The 8,394-nt window shown below is 36.9% G+C and overlaps 1 pseudogene; it reads left to right on the top strand.

Annotated features, from left to right (window-relative positions):
* Nucleotides 1–217: 217 nt before the first annotated feature.
* Nucleotides 218–1,064, top strand: LOC118993692 (protein SET-like; annotated as a pseudogene).
* Nucleotides 1,065–8,394: the final 7,330 nt, after the last annotated feature.

The following is an 8,394-nucleotide window of genomic DNA, read 5'->3' on the forward strand; positions in this document are numbered from 1 at the left end:
TGAGGTCTGTGCTTAGATTAATTTTTTTGTATGTGGACATCCATTTGTACCCTTTGTTGAAGACAGTCCTTTCTCCACTGAATTGTCTTTGTTTATTTATCAAAGATGCCTTATGATTTTTGCAGAGATTCTTCCAGCCTTTTAAGTCCCCTTCTGTCAAATTCTCCAACTTATCTCACAGCTTGGCTCCCAAGGCCAGTCTTTCCTTTCACCCCTAATGAAAAAAACAAGACCTCCTCCTTCCCCCAAGCCAGAGAAGTCAACTACTCTGGATTTGCCAAAGGAAGAAAAAGAACAGCAAGAAGCAATTGAACATACTGATGAAGTACAAAATGAAATAGACAAACTTAATGAACAAACCAGTGAGGATATTTCAAAAGTAGAACAAAAATATAACAAACTCCACCAAACATTTTTTCAGAAGAGTAGAGAATTTATCACCAAAATCCCAAATTTTGGGGTAACAACATTTGTCAATCATTCACAAGTGTCTGCACTGCTTGGGGAAGAAGATGAAGAGGTGCTTCATTATTTGACAAGAGTTGAAGTGACAGAATTGAAGATATTAAATCAGGTTACACAATAGACTTTCATTTTGGTTAAAATCTTTACTTTGAAAGTAAAGTTCTCTCCAGAGAATTTCAACATAATAAAGTGGTGATCCATCTTCAAAGTCTACTGAAATTAAATGGAAATCTGGAAAGAATCTGATGAAACATTCAAGTGAAACACAGAATAAAGCCACCAGGAAAAGTCAGCATGAGGCACCAGAGAGGTTTTTCACCTGGTTTACTGACCATTCTGATCCAGGTCCAGATGAATTAGGAGAAGTCATCAAAGATGATATTTAGCCAAACCCATTATAGTATTACTTGTCCCTGATATGGATAATGAAGAACAGAAAGAAGAAGAAGAGGAGGAGGAGGGGGGAGGAGGGGAGGAGGAGGGGGAAAGGGAGGGGGAGAGTTGAAAGATATTGATAAACAAGGTGATGAGGACGAAGGTGAAGAAGATGAAGACAATGATGAGGAGAGGAAGAAGGGGAAGATGAAGGAGATGACTAATAGAACACTGATGTATTCCAACCTTCTTTTTTAATTTTCTGCAGTTACTGGGAGCAGTCTTTTTTTTTTTCGATGCAGGAAAATCTCAGATATTCAATGCAGCAGTATTTTCACTAATATGTCTCTTAGAGCAAGGAACATAAAGAAAAGGATAAACAAATGGGATCTCATAAAAATAAAAAGCTTCTGCATGGCTGAAGAAAACATGAGCTAAATGAAAACGGAACCAACTGTATGGGAAAATATATTTGCCAATGATATCTCGGACAAGGGTTTGATCTCCAAAATACATAAAGAACTCACATGACTCCACACCAAGAAGACAAACAATCCAATTAAAAAATGGGCAACGGACCTAAACAGACATCTCTCCAGAGGGAATATACACAGGGTCCAGAGACACATGAAAAAGATGCTAGATATCACTAGCTATCAGAGAGATGCAAATTAAAACCACAATGAGATACCACTTAACACCAGTCAGAATGGCCATTATAAACAAATCCACAAACAACAAGTGTTGGAGAGGTTGTGGAGAAAAGGGAACCCTGGTGCACTGTTGGTGGGATTGCAGACTGGTACAACCACTATAGAAAACACTATGGGATTTTCTCAGAAAACTAAAAATGGATCTTCCATTTGACCCAGCAATTCCAGTACTGGGATTATACCCTAAGAACTCTTAAACATCAGTCCAAAAGAAGCTATGCACCCTGATGTTCCTAGCAGCACAATTTACAACAGCCAAGCGTTGGAAGCAACCTAGGTGCCCATCAGTAAATGAATGGATACTTTCAGTCTTTTTTAAAAATAATTTTTTTATTTAATTCTTGTTCAAGTACAGCTTTCTGTCTTATATTCCCAGCCCTGCCCGCCCCCCACCCCGTGCTCCCCACCTCCCTCCCATTTCCGCCCCCACCCTTAGTTATTGTCCATGTGTCCTTTATACTTGTTCATGTGAGTCCATCCCCTTTTCCCCTATGATTCTCTCCCCTCTCCCCTCTGGACCCTGTCAGCCTGTTCATATTTGAGTGTCATTCCTCATATTTTACTTGCTTGTTTGTTTTATTGTTTAGATTCCTGTTAACGGTAACGTCATATGGTATTTGTCTTTCACCACCTGGCTTATTTTGCTCAGCATAATGCTTTCCAGTTCCATCCATGATGTTGCAAAGGGTAGGAGCTCCTTCTTCCTTTCTGCAGCATAGAATTCCATTGTGTAAATGTACCATAGCTTTTTGATCCAGTCATTTACTGATGGGCATCTAAGTTGCTTCCAACTCTTGGCTATCATGAATTGTGCTGCTGTGAACATCGGGGTGCATAGGTTCTTTTGGATTGGTGTTTCAGGGTTCTTAGAATATACTCCTAATAGTGGAATTACTGGGTCAAAGGGCACATTCATTTTTAGTTTTCTGAGAAAATCCCATAGTGTTTTCTATAGTGGTTATACCAGTCTGCAATCCCACCAACAGTGCACCAGGGTTCCCTTTTCTCCACAACTTCTCCAACACTTGTTGTTTGTTGATTTGTTTATAATGGCCATTCTGACTGGTGTGAGGTGATATCTCATTGTGGTTTTAATTTGCATCTCTCTGAAAGCTAGCGATATCGAGCATCTTTTTATGTGTCTCTGGATCCTCTGTATGTCCTCCTTGCAGAAGTGTATGTTCAAGTCCTTTGCCCATTTTTTAAATTGCGTTGCTCATCTCCTTTGAGTGGAGTCGAATGAGTTCTTTGTATATTTTGGAGATTAAACCTTTGTCTGAGGTAACATTGGCAAATATGTTTTCCCAAGCTGTTGCTTCTCTTTTTATCTGGATTCTGTTTTCCTTAGCCATGCAGAAGCTTTTAATTTTGATGATATCCCATTTGTTTATTCTTTCCTTTATATCCCTTGCTCTAGGGGACATGGCAGTAAAAATATTGCTGCATGGAATATCTGAGATTTTCCTGCCAATGTTCTTCTCTAGGGCTTTAATGGTTTCACAGCTTATATTTAAATCTTTTATCCACCTTGAATTTATTTTGGTGTATGGTGTAAGTTGGTGATCGAGTTTCATTTTTTTTTTTTTGCATGTAGCTCTCCAGTTCTCCCAACACCATTTGTTGAAAAGGCTGTCTTTACTCCATTTTATTATTGCCCCCTTGGTCAAATATTAATTGACTGTAGAGATTTGGGTTTATTTCTGGGTTCTCTGTTCTATTCCATTGGTCTATGTGCCTGTTTTTATGCCAGTACCAGGCTGTTGTGATTACAGTGATTACAGTTTGTTGTGATTACAACAAACTGTTGTAATACAGTTTGATATCAGGTATTGTGATCCCTCCTACTTTGTTCTTCTTTCTCAAAATTGCGGCTGCAATTCCGGGTCTTTTATGGTTCCATATAAATTTTTGAAGTGTTTGTTCTATGTCTGTGAAATATGCCATTGGTACTTTAATAGGTATTGCATTGAATCTGTAAATTGCTTTGGGTAGTATGGACATTTTGATGATGTTAATTCTTCCAATCCATGAACACGGTATATGTTTCCATTTGTTTGTGTCTTCCTTGATTTCTTTCTTCAGTGTTGTGTAGTTTTCTGCATACAGGTCTTTAACCTCCTTGGTTAGGTTTATTCCCAGGTATTTTATTTTTGTTTTTGCTATATCAAATGGGATTTTTTTCTTGATTTCTGCTTCTGCTGATTCATTGTTGGTATACAAAAATGCCTTTGATTTCTGGATATTGACTTTGTATCCGGCTGTTTTGCCAAATTCATTTATTAGTTTGAGTAGTTTTTGGATAGAGTCTATATGATTTTCCATGTACACTATCATGTCATCTGTAAACAATGACAGTTTTGTTTCCTCCTTTCTAATTTGAATGCCTTTTATTTCCTTTTCTTGCTGATCGCTGAGGCTAAAACTTCCAATACTATATTAAATAGAAGTGATGAAAGTGGACAACCTTGTCTTGTTCCTGATCTTAGTGGAAAAGCTTTTAGTTTTTGCCCATTGAGAAAATTGAGTATGATGTTGGCTGTAGTATGGCCTTCATTATGTTGTGGAATGCTTCCTCTATTCCCATTTTTCTGAGTACCTTTATCATAAATGGGCGTTGAACCTTATCAAAAGCTTTTTCCGCCTCTATTAATATGATCATGTGGTTTTTGTCCTTGCTTTTGTTTATATGGTGTATTACATTTATTGATTTGCGTATATTGAACCATCCTTGCATCCCTGGGATGAATCCCACTTGGTCGTGGTGTATGATCTTTTTGATGTATTGTTGGATGTGATTTGCTAATATTTTATTGAGGATTTTAGCGTCTATGTTCATCAGCGATATTGGCCTGTAGTTTTGTTTCTTTGTTGTGTCTCTATCTGGCTTTGGAATTAGGGTGATATTGGCTTCATAAAAGAAGTTTGGGAGTTTTCCCTCCTTTTGGATTTTTTGGAATAGTCTGTGAAGGATAGGGGTTAGCTCTTCCTTAAATGCTTTGTAGAATTCTCCTGTGAAACCATCTGGTCCAGGGCTTTTGTGTGATGGGAGTTTTTTGATTACTGCTTCAATTTCATCTGCTGTTATTGGTCTGTTCAGGCTTTCAGCTTATTCTTCATTGAGTTTTGGAAGATTATATTTTTCTATAAATTTGTCCGTTTCACCTAGGTTTTCAAATTTATTGGCATACAGTTCTTCAATGTAATTCCTTACAATCCTTTCTATTTCTGTGGTGTCAGTTGTAATCTCTCCTCTTTCATTTCTGACTGTGTTTATTTGGGTCCTCTCTCTTCTTTTCTTGATGAGCCTACTTAAAGGTTTTTCTATTTTGTTTATCTTTTCAAAAAGCCAACTCCTGGATTCATTGATCCTTAGAATTGTGCTTTTAGTTTCTATGTCATTTAATTCTGCTCTGATCTTGGTTATTTCCTTCCTTCTACTTGCTCTGGGCTGTCTTTGTTGTTGTTCCTTGAGTTCTTGCAGGCGTCGGGTTAGGTTGTTTGTTTGAAATGTTTCTATCTTCTTTAGGTAAGCCTGTAGTGCTATGAATTTCCCTCTCAGGACTGCCTTCACTGTGTTCCATAGGTTTTGGATTGTTGTGAGTTCATTTTCATTTGTTTCCAGAAGGTTTCTGATTTCTTCCCTAATTTCAATCTTGACCCATTTGTTGTTTAATCCATACAATTCAGTCTCCATGATTTTGGGTGTTTTGGGGTTTTTCCTGTGGGGGATCCTTTCAGTCTTTAATTAAAGTTTTGTAGTTTTCATGTAAGAATATGTTGTATTTCTCATATAGAAATATCTCAGGCACTTTTATTATATTTATACCAAAATGTTTAATTTTATGGTGCTAATGTAAATGATGTTGTGCTTTTAATTTCAAATTTGAATTATTCATTGCTGGTATGACATAGTACAATTGACTTCTACATATTAACTTTGTGTCTTGAAAACTTGATATTATTGTTTATTAGATCCAGCAGTATTTTTGTTTACTCTTTAGGATTTTCTACATAGATAATCATGTTATCTGTAAGCAAAGTAAGTTATAGTTGTTCCTTCAAAATACATATGTCTTTTTTTCTTGTTTTATTGTATTAGTTAAGACTCTTGCATGATGGAATAGTGAGAGGGGAAATCCTCCCTTGTACCTGATCTTATAGGAAAAATCTAGTTCCTCACTTTTAAGTATAATGTTAGCTAAAGGTTTTATTCAGATGTTCTTTAACAAGTTGAGAAAGTTCCCCTGCCCCCATTCCCAGTTTGCTGAGAGGTTTTGTCATAAAGGGCATTTGATTTTATTAAATTGTTTTTTGCATCTATTGACACAATCATATTATTTTTATTCTTTAGCCTGAACTACATTAATTAATTTTGAAATGTTGAACCAATTTTTTATTCCTGGAATAAAATACATTTAGTCATGGCATATAACTCTTTTTACACATTGTTGGATTTTATTTGTAAATATTTTATTGAAAATTTTTGCATCTTTGTGAGAGATACTGGTTTGTAGTTTTTCTTTCTGGTTATGTCTTTGTCTGGTTTTGGTATTTGGGTAATTCTGGCTTCATAAAATGATTAGAAAGTGTCCCCTTTGCTTTTGTTTTCTGGAACAGATTGTAGAGAAGTGGAATTATTTACCCCTTAAATGTTTGGTACAATTAACCAGCGAAGCCATCTGAACCTAGGGCTTTCTGTTTGGGAGGTTATTATTGATATGTTTATTTATTTAATTTTAAAATATTTTATTTATTTATTTTTAGAGAGGGGAAGGGAAGGAGGAGGGAGGGAGAAAGAGAGGGAGAGAAACATCAATGTGTGGTTGCCTTTCACATGCCCCCTACTGGGGACCTGGCTTATATATAGCCTACATTGGGAATTGAACCTGCGACTCTTTGGTTTGCAGGCGGGTACTCAATCCACTTAGCCACACCAGCTAGGGCTGATAAATTTATTCAATAAGTTATCTATTTCCCCTGTGTAGGTTTTGATAGATTGTGTATTTCAAGAAATAGGCCTCTTTCATCTAAGTTAACAAATTTGTGGGCATGGAAGTGTTTGTGGTGTTTATTACCCTTTTAATATCCATGCAACCAGTAGTAATGGCCCCTCTTTCACTGCATGTTTTTTAAATTATTTAAATTGTTGTTCAATTACATTTGTCCCTATTTTCTCCCACCTCAATTACTCTTCCCTGTCCTACCCACCCCCACCTTCCACATTCGATCCTCCCTCATAGCCCCTTCCCCCAATGCATTATTTTTGCCCATGGGTCCTTTATACATGTTCCTTGACTTGACCCTTCCTCCTCCCTCCCTTCTGGTCAGCGTCAGTTTCTTCTTTACTTCCATGTCTCTGGTTCTACTTTGCTCATTTGTTTGATTTACTGATTAGGTTCCACTTGCAGATGAGATCATATGGTATTAGTAATTTGTGTCTTTTCTCTTGTTTTCTTTAGCCTGGCTACACATTTATCTATTTCACTGATTTTTTAAAACCAGATTTTGTTTTGATTTTTCTCTATTATTTCCCTTTTCTTTCAATTTCATTGATTTCTAAACTAATATTTATTATTCCTTTCTTCCGAGAACTTTAAATACAATTTGATTCTCTTCTTCTAGTTTCCTAGATTGGAAGTTTAGATTATTGATTTTAGATCTTTTTTAAAAAATTACTTTATTGATGTTCAATTACAGTTGTCTGCGTCCCCCCCACCACGCCCCCTGAACCTAGCCAAACCCACCACCATCCCTTGATTTCACCCTCCTCCTTGGTTTTGTCCATATGTTCTTTATGGTAGTTTCTGAAAACTCTTCTCCCCACTGCCCATCTTCCCTTCTGGTTATTCTTAGATTGTTCTTAATTTCAATGTCTCTAGTTATATTTTCTTTGCTTTTTCCTATGTTAATTATATTCCAGTTAAAGATGAGATCCTATGGTATTTGCCCCTCACTACCTGGCTTATTTCACTTAGCATAATGCTCCGTAGTTCTATTCATTGTGAAATGAAGGGTAGGAGCTCCTTCTTTCTCTCTGCTGTGTAGAATTCTATTGTGTATGTGTCCCATAGTTTTTTTGAACCATTCATTTACTGATGGGCACTTAGATTGCTTCCAGCACTTGGCTATTGTAAATCGTGCTGCTATAAACAACCGGGTGCATAGCTTCTTTTGGATTGATGTTCCAGGCTTCTTAGAGTATAATCCCAGCACAGGAATTGCTGGGTCAAAAGGCAGTTCAATTTTTAGTTTTCTGAGGAAACCCTATAGTGTTTTCCACAGTGGCTGCACCAATCTGCAATCCCACCAACAGTGCACCAGGGTTCCCTTTTCTCTACCACCTCTCCAACACTTGTTGTTTGTGGATTTGTTTATGATGGCCATTCTGACTGGTGTTAAGTGGTATCTCATTGTGGTTTTAATTTGCATCTCTCTGATAACCAGTGATACAGAGTATCTTTTCATGTGTCTCTGGACCCTGTGTATATTCCCTCTGGAGAGATGTCTGTTCAGGTCCTTTGCTCATTTTTTAATTGGATCGTTTGTCTTCCTGGTGTGGAGTCATGTGAGTTCTTTATGTATTTTGGAGATCAAACCCTTGTCCGAGATATCACTGGCAAATATATGTTCCCATATAGTTGGTTCCCTTTTCATTTTGCTCATGTTTTCTTCAGCCATGCAGAAGCTTTTTATTTTTATGAGATCTCATTTGTTTATTCTTTTCTTTTTAAAATTTTATTTAATTATTTTTAAGTACAGTTTTCTATTACTCCCATCCCAACCCACCCCCATAATCCCCCCTCCCTCCCATTTCCACCCTTCTTAGTTATTGTCCATGTAT

This window comes from Sturnira hondurensis, unplaced genomic scaffold, assembly GCF_014824575.4.
Source record: "Sturnira hondurensis isolate 20B ecotype Veracruz unplaced genomic scaffold, ASM1482457v3 Scaffold0008860, whole genome shotgun sequence".
Taxonomy (NCBI): domain Eukaryota; kingdom Metazoa; phylum Chordata; class Mammalia; order Chiroptera; family Phyllostomidae; genus Sturnira; species Sturnira hondurensis.